At 32.8% G+C, this 19,699-nt stretch overlaps 1 long non-coding RNA gene across 1 annotated transcript; it reads right to left on the bottom strand.

Annotated features, from left to right (window-relative positions):
• Positions 1-4,812: 4,812 nt before the first annotated feature.
• On the bottom strand, positions 4,813-18,785 carry LOC116412713 (uncharacterized). Its single transcript, XR_008252563.1, has 2 exons — positions 16,355-18,785; positions 4,813-15,389 (listed from the first exon to the last, which is right to left on the bottom strand). It is a non-coding gene; the product is annotated as an uncharacterized LOC116412713 (long non-coding RNA).
• Between the last annotated feature and the right edge of the window lie 914 nt (positions 18,786-19,699).

Genomic DNA, 19,699 nt, shown 5'->3' on the forward strand with positions numbered 1-19,699 from the left:
TTTACATTCTTCAAGGAATTCTTTGAAATCATTTTTTACATAGTCAGGCGTGCAATAGTGTAGATGTTTTCTGACTATAGAATAATTTGTGTCCAGATACAGTTGTGCTGTGCACTGTAGTTTATGCAGACAGAGCCATACAGAGCCTTCCTTTGTTTTCTTCTTTAAAGTATATCTATAACCATCATGTAGCAATAATTGATCTCCCCTTTTAGAAGTAATAAATTTTATAACTTCATTGTTTTGGTTTGTCGAAGTCGGCGTTTGAATATTTGGACATGGTCCTGTAACAATTTCATTCATTATCTCACTGTTCTTAAAAATTTTGTTACATATAGCTACAGTAGATTTTGTGTATACTAAGGATGCAACCATGCAGTTCATGAACGCTTGCGTTATCGAAGTTATTATCTTCAGTCACAGTTCGAAGTAAGTTCACTTGTGTATACATAATATAGTGATATAACCACTAAACCCAAATAGAGTATGCAAGCAAGCTTGAAGCAAAACTAATTAATAAGTTTTGCTTGAACGTACATTACTTTCTTGCATACATTATGATTTCTTTTTTTTCTAACACCTATATCTGTAAAGAGTTTTAATAGTATTTTTAAACTCAGGCACAACGTTGTCTATGTTAAGAACCGAATGTTTTAATTTTGAAGATTCTTCATTATATATTGTACTAATTGGAGTTGAATGTCCATCTATAACTCTACATATTTCAAGGACCATTTTCACTTCATTGTTAACAAATTCAGACGCATACTGGTGTACAGGTTTCCTAGTAAAACAACACTTATTGTAAAAGTACATTGGTTTCTGCCTATACATCGCTATGCAGTTGCGCCTTGTTTCAAATTCCTCATAAGGGAATGTCTATGGCCTTCGTAAAACAATATGTGACCTCCCCTCTGAGACGTTACAAACTTAATATCTTGTCTTCAAATATGTTCACAGAGATTCCTGCAATAATTACACTTATATACAACAGAACAACAGAAATTTATAAACCATTACTTGAATATTCATTTCCGACAATTATTTCGACTTCAATCAAAAGTCTTCATGGTAATACGATGCTTATATCTTAAAAAAGAGCATTAGTTTTAAAAATTATTAAACTTTCGTCACATTAATATTAAGTTAACCTTTTTGATATTATTACAAGTTTAAAGTATTACCATTTTATTACAGGAGGTAAGTAATACCGATAGAATTACAGAATCTTTTTAAAGTGTTGCATCTTATTATAAAATTGTTTGTTACCTCATAACTCTCTCAGTTCTAAACCGATTTGAAAAATTCTTCTTTTATCTAAAAGGACATATTTACAGATTGGTACCATAGAAATTTTATGGAAATCGGTTTAGTAGTTTAGTTTTTAGATCAAAATAACTGGCTTTGTCACAACTGAATTCGGTTTTTTATGAGACACAATCTTTAATTATAGTTATAACGTATTACAAAAAGTACACAAATATGGCATGATAATGGAAAAAAAAAAATTTTTTTGGGTGAACATGTCCGCGTGGTTTGTATGAAATATTTTAGAACATTATATTTCATGTGCGATCGTTGTTGTTCTTTAGTTTCCCGGATACTATTTCTGTATGCAGCTTGGTCGAAGTTTCTTGAATACTTCGGATTTTTTTCATTTTAAAAGAAAGGATATTTTAGAATTGGTCCCATAGAAATTTGATCAAGGTCGGTACATTAATTTAGGTTCTTAAATTAAAATGATTAATAAGGAGTACCACGAATGAAATATTACATTCTGTTATTACTGTTCATGTCTACTCGTATAGGCGACAGTTACCACTTTCCATCAGGTGGGCCGTTAGCTTGTTTGCCATTCTAAGTTGCATAAAAAAAAAAAACTAATTACGTCAGAATTTGTTTTTTTTTTCAAATGAAAGTAAAATGGTATAAAATATGTACATCCATTATTTTATCTTGACATACAATCCTTTTGCCGTTACATGATATACTGGGGCGTTATGAGTATGTACTCCGGTGGATTTCATTAGTTTTCCTTCATTGGAGATCAGTATGGTGGATTTGCACTTGTTGGTACACCGCCATCTTTGTGAAATATTGTTTTGTGAGGCTAAATAATAAGTATATCCGTTGTAAATGAATACTTCTTTGCCATTAATTAATGTCACTTTCTTGAGGTAACCTGTGGTCAAACCATTGTTATTATTGTAATAAATATTTATTTTTTACTAGCTATATCCCGCGACTTCTCCCACGTGAATCAGTATGTAAAGTATCCTATGTGCTGAATTAATATATAACTTACCGGGGAGAAGTAATGTAAGTCAGTAATGGTGTCTTAACATCCCCATTGCTAGCAATATATGCTGTCAGATCGACCTCCACGCGGTTCCCTCTGGAAACCATCATGGTTAATTCTTGTGGAGTTCATCACGATGGGTTAACTGACCTGTTATCATCCTCACCAATCATCTACCATTATTGCTCTCGTATACCAACCAAATTTCTTTCAAATTAGTTCAATAGTTTTTGTGTGAAAGGGATGAGAATGAGAACAGGCTAGTTAGCCCATCATGATGAATTCATCAGTAATTAACCATGATAGTTTCCAGGGAGAACCGCGAGGAGGTCGACCTGGTTGGGTATATTGCTAGCAATGGGATTCTCAGTCTCCATTACTAACAATCCCTTTCCCCCCATTATATAGATATTAAACATACACATATTTAATAGCACACATATAACAGGAGAGAATGACGAAGAAAAATTAAAAGAGAACACAGGAAAATTGTACTAAAGGGAGAGGTAGTAGGATTTAACAGAGGTTCGTCATAGTCTTTCCTTTAAAGTTTCATATTTACCCTTAATTCTAGTAATTGTTTTCTTTTGTTATTTTATTTTATAGTATATATATATATATATATATATATATATATATATATATATATATATATATATATATATATATATATATATATATATATAATCTATAATCACTTGATATTAACATTAGACAAAATTCCTAGCCCATAGGTAAAAAAAAATCTGTAAAACTTATTTTACTTTACGATTATACCCAGTGTTAAAAGATTGTTACTTACGACACGTTCTCGAAATGACTTTTTGCACCTATTTCTTCAAATAATAAATATATTTTATTTCTGAAGTATATTGTATTATGTATAGTTAACGTGAACACTGTTAAGTATTTACAAGTGTTAATTTACTAAAATCGAATCTGTATTTAGGTATTTACTTGCTGTCAAAGCATTTTCCATCTTGGTGATTTGTCCTACACTGCCTTCGCGTAAAATACTCTAAATTAATTTTGTTAAAATAAAAGTACATTTTTTATGTATTATTTATTTGTTTAAAACATGAAGCAATTATGTATTACCTTAAAGTACTTACATTAAGAAGCTAACAAGAATAGAGTACTCGTAATACAGTGTATTTAATTAGTATTCTAAAAATACTAAGAAATATTATTTCAGCCGATCCACGTTTTAGCATAAAGTACATTTATTATAAATATACTAAAATATACTTAGTATATTTATACTAAAACGTGTACAGCTACGTGTAATGCTGAATCTTTGTCCAGCATTTATAAAATGATTTACTTTAATAGATTTTTTAATTCCTAATTTAAAATTATAACTTGAGGTTTTTGTCTATGCCCGACATAATGAGTTGTGTGCGATGCGCGCGCTTTATCTATGGCTTGTATCATATCACTTTTAAGTTTAGTTGTGGATTGTAGCACGAAATTTTTTGTAGATTTTATATGAAACATGTATGATGTAAAAAAATGCATGATAACAGTATACGTCGAAACATAAAGTACGCGAATAAAAAATTCGCAGAAAATAATATAAAAATCAAAACCAATGAGTATTAAAGTTAAGATGGGAACAAAGTGTTACTAAGATCACAAATTCGTTTCCAACGGTTGTTATACAGGGTGCTTTTAATTTGTGCGAATGTAGGCACCGCCAGTCCCAGCTGTGCCCATTGGGCGACCGTGTCCTTGTATATCTTCGGAACCGATTTATGGGGTTCGGAAAACATTTTCTTTTTGCATACTTCGACGAAATCGCTGAATTCATTTTTTAAGAAATCAGGCTCACAAGTATGCGGGTCTTGTTTTGTTATGTAAGAATGATAGTCCATTATCAATTTCGCTGAACAATTTGCAGTTCTAACGCACCGCCACGTGCGTCCGGTTTGCGTGTGTCTTTTTAAGTAGTATCTATAACCTCCGCAAAGCAAAATTTGTTTTCCTCTTTCAGATGTCACGAATCTATACGACATATCTTTGTAAGATGTCGATGGTGGGGCTGATTTACCTGTAAGGTAACATACATTTTGCATATCATGAAACATAAAAACAATAATTAAAATTAAAATAGAAAAAAAAAATTATGCGGACCCTAAGAGAAAAAAAAATTAAAAAGCATTCCAGATTAAAAAAAAAATATTTCAATGATCTCGAATGCTTTTCTTCTTTACTGCTAACAATTAAAAAGATAAATATTTCTTTTTTAAATTTTGTTGGCCTAAAAAATCTGTACACTATAAACATCTTTATGCTGGGTCCACACAGTAGTGATTTTGATCACTGGCGACTGTAAAAATTGGCAGGTTAACATAAATATTAGCAACAACTTAAATAGCTGGAAGAGTTGCTGCTGTGTGAACCTGAATTTATAGCTTAACGTCACATTTTATTAAATATGTACAATTACTGCAGCTGGTTAGCGTTTTATGATTAAAAATAAATGGGGACAATGTTTTAATAAAAAGCATGTATATATTCAATATTATATTATTTCTCCAACCGACTACACTACGATCTATATACCACAGCCTAAGGAACTTTTTACTACCGGGTGTCCAACGAACATGTTCAAGTAGAGTAATATAATCTCGAAATGTCGTGTTATTATTCGGAATAAAGCAAAAGAATTGGACCACTGGTTTTTCCTTACACTGTGGAATTATAGGTAAAATGGCAACGATGAATAGTATAGGACCTGCACAAACGAAGGATAATGCTCGACGTACTTTTTTCGTCTAAATAGAATACAGAGAATTTCTCTCGTGGTCATGAAATCCTTCATCTGTGCAGCTATGTAATGTAAATCGGACTCTCATCTCTGCAATAAACCTCTCATTTGGTCCGTTTTACGTGAGACCTCTGCGCAGCTATATACAACTATATAAACATAGGCAATGTGTAAAACTATATATTTTTTCTTACTACGATTTCAACTGTAATGATAGATGTTACAGAAGATAAAGATTAACAATTTATATATGTACAGCCTACTGCTAGTATTTTATGGAATAATTGTATTTATTGTTAGTAACAAATCCATATTACACAGCATCGATTAACAAAACCCATCTTTATAACACCAGACATATACCAAAATATTTTTTGAGAAATATCTCTTAAAACATCTATAATTTACACTACACCTAAATTATGAAGCTTATATAAAGATTAATTAAAAATTAAACGACACAACAATTTTCGACATAATCATGTCTAACACCCACTTTATGATTTAAAACTAATTAAATCACACTAAATATTTGCAAATAACACAAAAAATATTCCAATTATTTTGGCAAATATAACTAAAGTAGGATGTTGATGGTAGACAAAAAAATACTTTATACAGATCTAGCAAAAGAATCACTTTCCGATTTTAATATGAAATCTTTATATTGATAAAGATTAATAAAAGCCTAATACAAATAAACAAACTATCTCACGATTTAAGACTAGATAGAAACTATTGTTAACATAAATAATTGTCACAGTTCTTTTGGCCACATCTTGCCGAGCATATTCCAATCCAATGAGATGGCGAGGGTACCGTCTTTCAGATTCATCAGCTTTATTAAAAATGTTTACACATACATTTTTTACACTAGACTGTGACCTGTTTAAGGCAGAATTTCAATTTTCACAAACGTGTTTGCGTTGTGTGAAAAATGTATATGGATGAATCAAGGGATGTATACGGATGGAGGAGACATATTTGGAATAGTTATGCCGATCAAGTCTTATTAACTAAAATTTCCTTCTTTTATACAAATATTTATACGTAATACAAAGCATACGACCCACCTGATGGTAAGCGGTTACTGTAGCCTATGAACGGCTGCAATACCAGGGGTACGAGTATTACATGCGCGTTGTTGATCCTAAAGAAACCTCTTTACCCTCCTTTTGAAGAACCCCATGATATAATCTCTTGGAAAACCCTTGGAATCCTCATTCCATAACCTGAGTGTTCGTGGAAGAAAATATCTCTGAAACCGCGTTGTTTGCGACCATCTAGGCTATAGGGTATGAGGGTGAACTCTCTGTCGATGGTGAGGCGAGTTATCACTCTGTTCATGCATGCATGGCGTGAACATCAATTCTTATTAACTTTCATATATCTGCCATTTGACAACAAGTGGTAATTGGGTGCGACGTGTGTGTGGACCCCGGTGGCCGTAACTAGTTCCTTGTTGCTGGTGACGACTATGTGGGCCTTGCAGCCTGTGCTACACCGCCACCGCTGGCCGATTCGGTTCGTGAACCCGAAACTGTACGTGTAACCGTTGTACAAAATAAACTTTTTCCCATTAATCAATGTTATTTCTTGGGGATCGCCTGCGCAAAACATAATGTTGTTTTAAGATCACATCATTTTATATATACAAAGAAAGAAATCCAGATTAGAAATGTGTTGTACATATGTAATCTGAATTTAATGATTTACTTAACTTTTGTAATAATTATGGGGTACTAAAGTAAACGCCCTTGGTCGTGGGCGTATTCAGTATTGTTCATCTCTTAATCAATAGTTCTCACTTTCCATCAGGTGGATTGTCAACTTATTTGGTCTAACTCCAAGTGACATAAAAAAATTGTTCACAAAAAAAAAACGTCGACTTAATAATGGCATAATTAATATGGGACTAACTGAAAGGAGTAAACAATACGAATGGTAAAAAAGAATTATTAAATTAGACACAGAATTGATAAAAACATGTAATGAATAAATATAAAGCAAATCTAAAATTACGATTCTTTCAAACGAGAATTTGTTTAACATTACAAAAAGTTTGGAAAACACGAAGAACAACTACATTTGGAAAACCATTTATTTATTTCTACAAGCAAAAAAATAACAAACTTGTCCAAACGCGTTGAGTTAAGGAAAAAAAAAAAACAACTTAGGAGAATCGCATCCATCACAATTTAATATAAGTGCCGTTACGGATACTGTATTTGGGAGGTCGATGGTTATGTATAGGGATGTCACTAAGCAGCGTCAAATCATTTGCTACGCGGATCTTTGCATAGCATATTGTGGTATTTGTACATCTGTACCCTAAGTGACGGATAACCCTGTGGTCCTTCGTGAATGTATAGCCGTTGAGCATTAAATACTTCTTGCCGCCAGACAATATTATTTCGTATACTAAAAAAGAAAAAAAATTTAAAAGAAAGAATTGAAGATGGTAAATAGCTTGGGCCCAATCCATGTACAACTATATAATTATAATCTAATGCAAGACAGTCAAATTTAAAACATCTTTATTTCCTTAATCTTGTAATGTTTTCTGAAACAAAATAATACCAAAATCGTACAACAAAATAAAAAATAAGATAAAGAAAAAAAATAGTAATAATAAAAAAAATACAGTCATTTTTCTTAAATATCTGATAAGAGTCAATTCTACATTAAATTCAAATCGTCTGCAATAATTAGTACCATTTTTTAATTTAATTAGCAATTTACAAATTATACAAAAATGGAAGGCATGACTGGTGTTGAATACTATATATGCATATATATACTATATATACTATATAGCAGTGTATGTAGATCATATATTTTTCTTTTTATTTATTTTCAATTTGGGTTTAACCCAAATTTGTTTTTTGTGTTAATTGTTAGTCTCTTTCAATGTATATCAGTGGTTATTACAGAAGCATATCCACGAGCTACTCGTGTGAAAATCCTTTAGTGCTATGAGTTTTTAAGGTACCTTCATCACTCACGAAAAACCCTGATATAGCTTACCGGAGAGCGATTTTACATGCTCATTGTAAGGTAAAATACCGCAATGGAAAAGTTTTATAAGGAAAAACTTCTATCAGTCGAGAAGGACTAACCTGGCATCGACTTCGTGACTTCTCTTTATTGTAGATGGTCGACAATTCTTCTTCAAATTGTATATGCACGTATACACAAATTCTTACTGACTAGTAATTCTTAATGACTGTATATGCCCTGAAGGACAACCACTCTTTGGAATCAACTTCCAGCAGCAGTATTTCCGAACCGATACGACAACATAACCTTCAAGAAAAGAGCATATTCCTTTTTAAAAGGCCGGCAGCACACTTGCAATGCCGTAGGTGTTGTGGGTGACCATGGGCGGCGGTAGTCACTTACCATCAGGTGAGCCGCATGCTCGTTTGCCCCCTGTGTTGTAAAAAAAAAGGACTCTTCAGGGCATATACAGTTTAAAACACTCAATAACATATATTTCACAGGAGCAAGCGTCCGCGCACACTCCTCCGTTCAGTCGGTACTTTTTTTTTAGTTAAACTAAGGAAGGAAAACAATATTGACGGACTCCAATATTCTACTAAGTAAACCTTCAAACGTTCATCATCACATCATCATACGCATACTAACGATAACGGAATTAAACAAAATAATTATAATTGACAAACTAATGAAAATACTTTTATCGTTGATTCACAAACTTTCTGTTTATTTTTCTGTTCTGTCTGTATTCTTTGTTTAACGTAACCGCAAACGTTTTAGATTTCACCTTATATAGTAATTCATCAGAGAATATCACCGTAGTAAAATAAAATATAGCTACACAGTAATCTATGTAATAAAAATAAATTCGATTTGAAGGGTGGGATACGGCGTGAATTTACTGGGTACAGAGGAATAACACCCGAGTCCTCAGGAATGGCAACGCATGGGGGATATCATGGGCGAAACAGTACACTCTGTTATGTCCATGGTACTGATCATGTCTATAGGCGACGGTTACCACTTTCCATCAGGTGGGCCGTCAGTTTGTTTGCCATTCTAAGTTGTATAAAAAAAAACCATCAGAGATGTTTCACATTTCAAATTGATAGCATTAACGTTTATTAAAATATTAGTTGAAATATAAAACTGCGCGAAACGTACGAAGTACAAAAGTTATATCTTTTTATTAGTAAATTCTAAAAACAGCCAGACCAAGAATAACGTATTTCTTATACCGTCTAGAATTCTAGAGATATGAAAGCGTGGGCGTCTACTGAAATAGATTTAGTTTGCTATTCTAGTCGAATACTGATACTGATTTCTATATAAACTAGATGACAAACTTTTAAAAAACTTATATCGACCATCAGGCATAATTTCAAATTCTTTCGGCATGTGATTGTGGCATAACGGTTTTTTTATAACGGTTAAATCGTCGAGAACACAAATGCCCGCGTAACAGTAGTTCGTGTTGATGCATCTCCACCGTCTCTTCATGTATGGCGTCCTGCAGTAAAAATGGTCCTGATATTTCAATAACTGCTTACCTTGCAACGTGGTTATTACTTCCACTGAAAAAAAAAAACCGGTTTTATTGATTATTAATATACCCAGTTGCGGTACTGTCATAAAAATTTATAAATTTTGGGCGGCTCGAATTATTGATAGTCACCGCCTTACTGTCCGACTCGACCCACTGAAACTGCGCAGAGATGTTGCATCTCTGCATCTTCTAGCGAATTTATCATGGGGAGTGTTCTGAGGAATTGTTCGGATTAATACCTGCTGCTGATTTTCACCATCGTACAACCCGTCATAAACTAAAGTTTCATCCCAACCATCTGGATGAGTGGCGGTTTTCCACCGTGCGTTTTCAAGACACTTTCTTCCACGCACAACCATTCTTTGGAATCAACTTCCAGCAGCAGTATTTCCGAACCGATACGACAACTTAACCTTCAAGAAAAGAGTATATTCCTTTTTAAAAGGTCGGCAGCACACCTGCAATGCCGTTGGTGTTGTGGGTGATCATAGGCGGCGGTAGTCACTTACCATCAGGTGAGCCGCATTCTCGTTTGCCCCTTGTGTTGTAAAAAAAATTTAGGTGGGGAGGGATTGTTAGTAATGCGGACTACCAGACCCGCTGCTAGAAATATACCCTGTCAGGTCGACCTCCACGCGGCCTCCCCTAAAAACCGTCATGCCGAATTCTGGGTGTGTTCGTCACGATAGGCTGACTGCCTGTCTCTTTATTCTCGCCTATTATTCCTCACTGGTGCCCCGCCAGCATATACCGTTGGTGCAGGCGGGATAACCATTCCATTATCATCCATTAAAAAAGAAAACACTAGGAATAACGAACAAAAACAACTCTTAGATTGTTATCAACTTATTTGTACTATAATTATTTTGGCAAACATTTATCTATAATATAGAAATGAATCGCTAAATGTGTTGCTAAGCGCAAATTTTGAGAATAGCAGAATCAATTTTGGTAGTTAATTTTTAGAATATTCTTTGAAGTATGAGGATAGTTCTTATGGAGAGAAAAATAAAAAAAAAATGCCTGAAAAAGTCTAAAAACAACATTTTTCTTTACTCCTAAATCATACAAACGATTCGTAATAATACTTAAAAGTCAATTTGAACTTTAATACCATACCATAAAGTTCAAGTGTTAGTGGAGACGTTCCGGGAAGGTAAAACAATCGAGTGACCTGGTACGGCGTGTTTTATAATTTTTGTTTTTTCACAAAATGTAATTGTTGACTTATTAACTTTCTTTTTAATTTTTTATCTTACTAACTGATCCGGCGTCTCAAATAGCAGAATAAGTATTAAAAAGAAAAACTAAAAAAATTTAAAATCGACTCTTAGGCGGTATAAAGTTCGCGGGGTCAGCTAGTCGTATAATAAATATATCAAGTATTAATAAATTACAAATATTTACATCAGCCTTCTCCATTTGTGGTACAGTAAAAATTCACTGTCATCATTCTTTTTATTTAAGATTAGAAAGAAAGAACTACAGTGCACTCAAAACAGAATAAACAAAAACCTATCCCTCGCTGCCTTGACGAGGGAATAGTAGTTGGTTATATCCTCTTCTTACGGCGAGAAACCCATGCCCAGTAATGGGACGTTAAAGATATGCACATGAATAAGGGATATTCATACAAACGTCAAAACTCATAAACTTTTAGCTATCGAACTGTTTTCTGTCATTCTTTTACACTAAATTCCCAATTTGAAAGTAAACTAACAAAATAATCCAATAAAGTAGAAGGTTTTAGTTGTTATGAATAAGGGAGATTAACTTTTTTTTATATTGGCTTGTGACACAATTTAAAGATTAAAAGCACCTATCGCGTCTAAGGAAGGCAGTTACAGACTCGATAGTAGTAACAGAAAAAGTGATAAATCTCTAGAGCCTTCGGTAACTACGATAAGGTATATGTGAATAAAGCTGATAATATTAATAAGGAAATTGATTAATTAATAATTTTTATACATTGACCATTTGTGTATACAATTTCATTGAAATCTGTTCAGCCGTTTGATGTGATTATATTAGGAACATCCAAGCACCCAAACACTTTCACAGACATACACATTTATAATATTAGTGGAATTGTAATCTATTGTACCATTGTAAATTTCACAATCTTATCAGAGTGAGAGTTTGTACAAAAGTCGTTTGCTTGGGTACCTCTGTCCCATTCGTATTTCTACCGTGAAGGAGTTCTGTTTGCATGGCTGTGTTTTAATTTGAAGGGTGGGATATGACAGTGAATTTACAGGGTATAGAGGACTAACACCTGAGTCCTCAAAAATGGCAACGCATGGGTGAAACAATATACTCTGTTATGTCTATGGTATTGTTCATATTTACAGGTGACGGTTACCACTTTCCATCAGGTGTGGCCGTCAGCTTATCATTCTAAGTTGCATAAAAAACAGTATACTATTACACTATTATATATTATACTAGTAACGAGATGCGTTACTCCTAAATTTACTTCGACAAACCTTCTTAAGCTTCTATACACAATATTAAAATAAACTGCACTTGTATTTAAGAGTATTCTAAAGACTTTTCTTAAGGATTTTGTATCTGCCGTCAGGCATTACGATAAACCTTCTGGGCAAATGGTTGTGGGGAGGAGGCTCTTTCAGAATATAGGTTTGGTCATCCTCGTCGACACAGATACCTGCATAACAACTATTCGTGTTTAAACATCTCCACCGTTTCCTCAAATAAGAAGTCTTGCTATAAAAATGTCCTTTATACATCAACAACTGTCTTCCTTGCAACGTGGTTATTATTTGCACTGTAAAAAAAATGGTTTTTAATTATTAATTTGAAGTATTAAGAGTCAATGCTTCCATATTTACCGGGAGAAATCCCACAGAAACAGGTGATAACGGGTTCATGGAGAAAAGTTGTGGAATCAGCTACCGAGTAAATTGTTGTATCAGCTATTAACTAACCACTGCTGGATATAGCCTTCCTAATAAGTGGGTTTTGCCAGTAGTTGCAACGCTTGGCAAGCGGTTTGGCAACCGCAGTTTGATTTTTGGTGATATTTTAAGAGGGACGCTGATGCCTATCCCTCCATCATAAGCTCTCTTAGTTGCCTCATACGACACTCATGGGAAAGGATGGGGTGACCTATTCTATACCAAGACTTACACGGCGTCGAGTAAGTACTAAAAGGAAATACCTATAAGCTAATGCTGTAATAATATAATTAGTTTTATTAATCACAATTCTTTGTATTGTATTGTATCGTAAAATCTTTATTGTACATAATTTTACGCATTAAAAGATTTAATATACAATGGTGGACTTATCCCATAAAGGGATCTTACATTCAACTTTTGAGAATCTTAAACAAAACTATAGAATGTACAAGGGTAAAAACCCTACAGCTAAAGATTAATGAAAGAAAGCAGTATTTTCGAATCGATACGGTATCATAACCTTCAAGAGTATATTCCTTATTAAAAAATTGGCAGCACACCTGTAATGCCTTTGGTGTTGTAGGTGATCATGGGCGACGGTAGTCATTTATCATCAGGTGAGCCGCATGCTAGTTTGCCCCCTGTGTTGTAAAGTAAAAAAAGCTAAAGATTTTAGAACTCTTCAGTCTAGTTGTTGCTAGTCTCAGAGCATGAGACAAGCAATAACTAGACTTTAGTATGTACTTAATACATTTGAAAGTTAAGACAGACTTCAATTTTGTTTTCCTGAAATCATATTAGTCATTTGACATAACACGATACAGGGAATATTTATTAATCCTTTTAAAGAAAATGAATTTAACGTGTAAAGATATTAGAGTGATATTTCTTATAAACAACTATCGAATCGCTCTGGCTTCGAACAGGTAAATGATAAAAAGATAAATTAATATTTTAGTTATGTTAACTTCACTAGGCATTTTTTTTATGCATTGGGATAGAATATTGTAATTTTCGTAGGGATCTCTAATTTTTTTAATAATATAAGGCTGTATGTCTACATACATGCACAACGAGAATTTTATAAACACACTATGTTTGTTTTTAAAAGAACATAAGTTTTAACCTATGTTACTTGCTGATAATGTAGCTTTCTATAGGTGAAAGTGATGGTAAATTTTTAAAGTCAGTTGTGTAATTTTTGAATTTATCCATTGTGAACAAACAAACATACAAATATTATTTATTTTCCTTTTTATAATATTAGTAGAGATTGGTATATAAATATCCGATTTATCATAGTTAATAACGGACAATAAACAGAATGCTAAGAATATAATGATTTATTAATCACAAATTCTAGAAAATAAATGAGCGCTATACTATACACAGCATTTATCAAGCATTTCCTTAACATTAGCGTTCTAAGCCCGTTAGATTATATAGATAGAGCCTCGAATCTTAAAAACAGATCAACTTTATAATTTTTTCTTTCAGCTAATTGTCAAATTAGTATGCTCGTTTTTTTATTAGTATACACTTGACGTATCTAAATTTAATGTTTTAATAAAGAAATTCTTGCCCATTAAAAAGGTACATGAGTGATATGATGTACAAAATTATAAGACAAATATATAACTAATAAAGGAATCATTTATAACCGTTAAAAAGCATTTAAGCATAATAAAGGAATCACTTATAACCGGTAAAAATGTTTTAAGCATAAAAACATTTGTTTTTATGCTTAAAACCTTTAGTAAGTATAGTAAGTGAAAATTTATTTTATATTATATTAACATGAAAATTTTTAAATTAAATTTCATAAATGGTATTTCACCGCGTTTGGTAGATTTAGTGTTAAATACGATACCGGTGACATAATTAATAAAAATGGCCGCCATTTTTACGTTATTTATTATTTGATCGCTTGCATTCAAAATCGATATGGGATGATACCTATATATTTAATATAGATTCGGTGTCATAATTAACAAAAATGGCCACCACTTTTATTTTCTTTGATATTTGACCGAATGCGTTCAAAATTGATAACAGATCATTCCCTATACACTTCAAATATAGTTCCGATATCAGTGTTAATCAAAATGGCCGCAATTTTAACGACCGATTGCCTTTTTTATACAACTTAGAATGGCAAACAAGCTGACGGCCCACCTCACTATGGTCATAACAAAGTATACTGTTTCGCCCACGATACGCCACATGCGTTGCCATTCCTAAAAACTCAGGTGTATTATTCCTCTGGACCCTGTAAATTCCATATTCCACCCTTCAAACTGAAACACAGCCATGCAAACACAACTGATTCACGGTTGAAACACGAATAGAACAGAGGTACCCAAGCAAACGGCTTTTGTACAAAGTCTCCCTCTGGTATAAAATATATGGTTGCCTTCAAAATCGATATCAGAGGATATCTGTGTCCACTTTAAACATGGGTCCGTTTGTTTTTCATTTGTCACACTCTATCTGTATAATCTAAGCTTACGGTTTATGTACTCGTAGACAGAATACTAAAAAAAAATTAGTCTAATACAATTCATCTATGCATTAGTGTAATATATCTTGTATAAATCGAGACAGGACTGGAGCTTCTTTTCGCGAACGTGTACCTGCCATTTGACATTCTTCGAATCTTTCGGGGCGAATGGTTGTGGGGCGTCGGTGACTCCTTGATAAGAATTGTTTCGTCCTCTTCTTTAACACAAATACCCGCGTAACAATTATTCGTATTTATGCACCGCCAGCGTGTTTTCAAATTTGCTGTCTTACTGTAGAGATATCCTTTATACAACAGCAACCGTCTGCCCTCCAGCATTGTTATTGCTTTCACTGTAAAAAAAATATCAATGATCAGACTAAAGAAAAGAGTACAATACACCGGCGCGAGAGAAGGATACACTGAAATAAATGCCTTTTATAAAGATCAATTTTTAAAAAATTTAATTAGATAAGTTAATAAATACATAAAACTACTTCAGAAGAGTAGTAACAGTTGGTTTATTTACGCGAGATTCTAAAACTATTTATTGTCACAAAAGATATATATATATATAAGAGGAAATTAAACTAAAACATACTTTGTTATCATTAGTTTTATTGTTAATAGATTTCTAGAAAAAAAAACTTGCTAATAATTAAAACAAAAAATCTGAAAAAAAGAGCGTTTTGTTAAGGCTTGGTAAGCAAAAGGACGGTCAATATGATGAAAAGCGGTAACCATCGCCTAAAGATATAAACAGTATTAAGAACGTCATAGAGTTTACTCTCCGTTTAGTATACATCTAATGCGTTGCCATCTAATTGGTAATGTAAACAAGACAAAGTATAGTCGTGTCTGTTAGACGAAGATAAATAGACGTTTTACTCATATACACAGTCCATTGCCATTATTTCTACATTCGAGACACGTGACTAATAATAATGGGTATGGTTATTTGGTTAGAATTATTTTGTTTAATTCCGCTATCAAGTAGCTAAATAAGTAGTTAGTTTGTTTAATTCCGCTACCAACATGGTAGCGGAATTAAACAAAATAATTCTAATCAAATAAACATTGATATGATTTTCTGCAAGATAACACCTAGTTTAGCAAAATAGTGTGTATTTTATAAGCCCCAGAATCTGACTTCATAAAAATAATCTACTTTCTTTACATATAGATATATGTATTACTTTTTTAAACAAAATTGTTTACGTACTCACCATTCTGTGTTAGTACTACAAAACTAAAGCTAGGATATTGTTGTATAACAAATAAAATTAATTTGTAACTTGCGTAATGAATTGGTATCTACCATCAGGCAATATAATAAACTGTTTGGTAGTATGGTTGTGAGGCGATGGCTCTTTGATAATAGTTAGGTCTTCCGAAACCGACATAGACGCGTAACAACGTCTTGTGTTCACGCACCGCCACCTTCTCTTCAGGTAAGGAGTCTTACCATAAAAATAATTTTTATATTTTAAAAACTGTCTGCCTTGCACCGTTGTTATCATTTCCGCTGAAACAAAATTGTCTATGGTTATGTTTATAGACTTAAATGATCTTTATTTGATTGTATCTAAATAATAAGTGTCCTGTTCATGTTTCTGCCGTGATGCAATTGTTTGCATGGCTGTGTTTCTGCTTGAAGGGTGAGATATAGCAATATTGTAATAAAATTACAGCGTACAGACCTTAGTCCTAAGGAATGGCAACACATGCAGAATATTGTAGGCGACATATTATATTCTTTTATATCCATGGTCCTTTTCATATTTATAGGCAACGATTACTACTTTCAATCACGTGGGCCGTTACTCAAAAAGTAGTAGGGAATTCCAGTAAAGTACTTTATTTTTTTTACCATCGGATTCGAAGTTTTGAGTATCTTAGCAAGCTTAAATCGTTTATGGTTAGAGTTTCACTATGTGAAAAGTAAAATCAAGAACAGTCACACAATAACCAAAATTATGCATACAATCCAAAGAAACAGCAGATTAATAAGCATTTCATGCACATTCAAAAACCGATAACCGATAAGGATAGTTCTTAAAACAAGTACAAATAGAAAATAAGCCCTACTCTGTTTATGACATGAAAAAGGAATGGTTACCTCCACTGGGCTATCGGTATACCATTGATCTGTTCAACAGATCAATGTAGGTTTAAACTGATAAAAGGTAGGTCAGTTATGCCGTTCAAATATGAGGTCATTATATGAATGAAATCTAAGGGTTAGTAAGGAACGCGTACAAGCGTAGGTAAAACCAGTTCATATGACATCACTGGTTTCTCACTGACTTGTCTTTAAATATATACGTCACATACATAGAGTTAATACACAGTTAATGAACGAACTAAAAATTGACGGTATAAATGGTTAGGTAAGTGCAGAAACCAATATGGGAAAATCAGCTTTTAAAATCATACGACAATAAAACGTAAAAGATATATTTTCATTGCCATGTACTATGTTCTGAACATTTACAGCCAGGTCGTTACAGTTAAAAAAATTGAAACCAAATTTAAAGAAATAATAATTTAATGGTGTTCCGAGTTCTAGAACATTCTCTCAATTCTGTTATACCGTCTTAATTTTACCTTGAAACTGCAACTAGAGTATCATTCTTTCAATATGAAAATACAGCTAACATACAGCAAGTATAATCTCATGGTATGACAAATAAATATCAAAAGGTCTTTAAAGTTTAGGCATAACAACATTTCTTCAGATTTCAGACACAGGTTCAGGTTTATTACATAGTAAACTACTATGATTATAATATTTTAAAGTTCAACATAAGTCCTCGTATGTACTATAAATTTATTTCAAATAGTTGTCATGATTTATGTGATATATGATTTAGGATAAAAATGTGTAGGATTTAATCTTCAAAATTTGGCTGTTAAATTACACAGAATCAAAAAAGTCTATAACAGGTTCAACCGGACACTTGGTATTATTGTTTATTTGTGAATTTGTATTTCGGATGCTAAAACCAAATCCAAGTTGTTCCACCATGTTAGCATTTTTGAAGTTATATTTTTTATATTATTGACGCCTTTTGTAGCACCTAACTGAATCATATTTCCCGTCGTATAGTTTTAAGAACTCCTTTGATGGATGATTATGTTCTTTAGGCTCCTTTTTCAGCTCAAAATTGTTGTTAAAACAGAGAGTTACGTAACAAATTGAAGTGTTTATGCAACGCCATCGATTTGTCGACGATCCCGGAACCCGAGTGTAGTAATGTCCTCGATATTTAAGAACTTCTTTGTCATTTATCGTATAAATTATTTCAGCTGTGAATAAAAAAGAGAAGTGTTACAAATTTTAACCACTAGTCTGTATCATTTTTGGCATAGCAGCCCTGAAATTCATATTCAATATTTCAATACGATAATTTTCTTTATGCAATTTAAAATAGCAAATAAGCTGAAAGCCCATCTGATGGAAAGTGTTAACTGTCGCCTATAGACATGAACAATACCATGGACATAACAAAGTATACCGTTTCGCGCACGACATCCCCCAAGTCTTGCCATTCCTAAGGACTAAGATGTTATGCCTCTGTACGCTGTAAATTCACTGTCATATCCCACCATTCAAACTGAAACACAACCGCTTCACGTTACCAACACGAATTGAACAGAGGTACCCATGTAAACGACTTTTGTACAAAGTCTCCCTCTTGTATAATATCATTTGTTTTGATTTTACTTATATTCGATAAAAATTAGAATCATTATTCAGCAGATAAGACCAAATATATAAAAATATCAATTTTAAACTTAAACACAAATAGAATTTGAATTATTTTATTTGTTTGCACATGGTACATTTTACAAATGTCATATTAGAAAAAATAATTGTTGCATCCAATTCTGCTATAGCAAAGACACGCAAACTCCAAATAATGAACAAACGAAATATTAAATACTAGTAAAACTTTAATAGATAAATTAAAAATAAAATAATACTTTGTGTATAAAACAGAGAGTAAAAGATTGTATCCCACAAAAAAAGAAACACTGTCTTCAATTGTGAGAAAACCAGTTATTTTGATCTAAAAACTAAAATACTAAACCGATTTTGATAATTTTTTATAGAACTAAGCTGCAAGTATATAATTTCAGATAAAAAAAGCAAATTCCAAATCGGTTGAGAAGAGTTATGAGGCAACAAACATAAAAAAAAGAAAACTACAGTCTAACAAGGAAGTCTAAATCTGACGAGGAAGTTAATCTCCTTTTTCTTGAAGTCAGTTGTAAATTAACTACGACAGTTTCCAGGGGGAACAGCGTGGAAGTTGACCTATAGAGCCAGGCCCATTACTAGCAATGTACTCTACATTGCTAGTAATGGGCCTGTTAGACCGAATTACTAACAATCCCTTACTCCCCAACAGAAACAATTAGGAACTAAAACATAAAAAAAAAAAAACTGGTGGGCACTAAATAAAAGAATGAAAGAATAACAGACAGACTTAGGAATACAGTAATAATAAATCATTGACATTCTTTCTTATGAAAATTGTACACAATCATATATTTTATACAAAAATTAAACTTTTCCTTAAGACAAGAAAGAAGGCGCGTATTACAATGACTAAATACTAATAAATTTTCATGTACGTGCCGTCGGAAATTTGACGGA

Source organism: Galleria mellonella, unplaced genomic scaffold, assembly GCF_026898425.1.
Source record: "Galleria mellonella isolate WM207_F2 unplaced genomic scaffold, CSIRO_AGI_GalMel_v1 utg159, whole genome shotgun sequence".
NCBI lineage: Eukaryota > Metazoa > Arthropoda > Insecta > Lepidoptera > Pyralidae > Galleria > Galleria mellonella.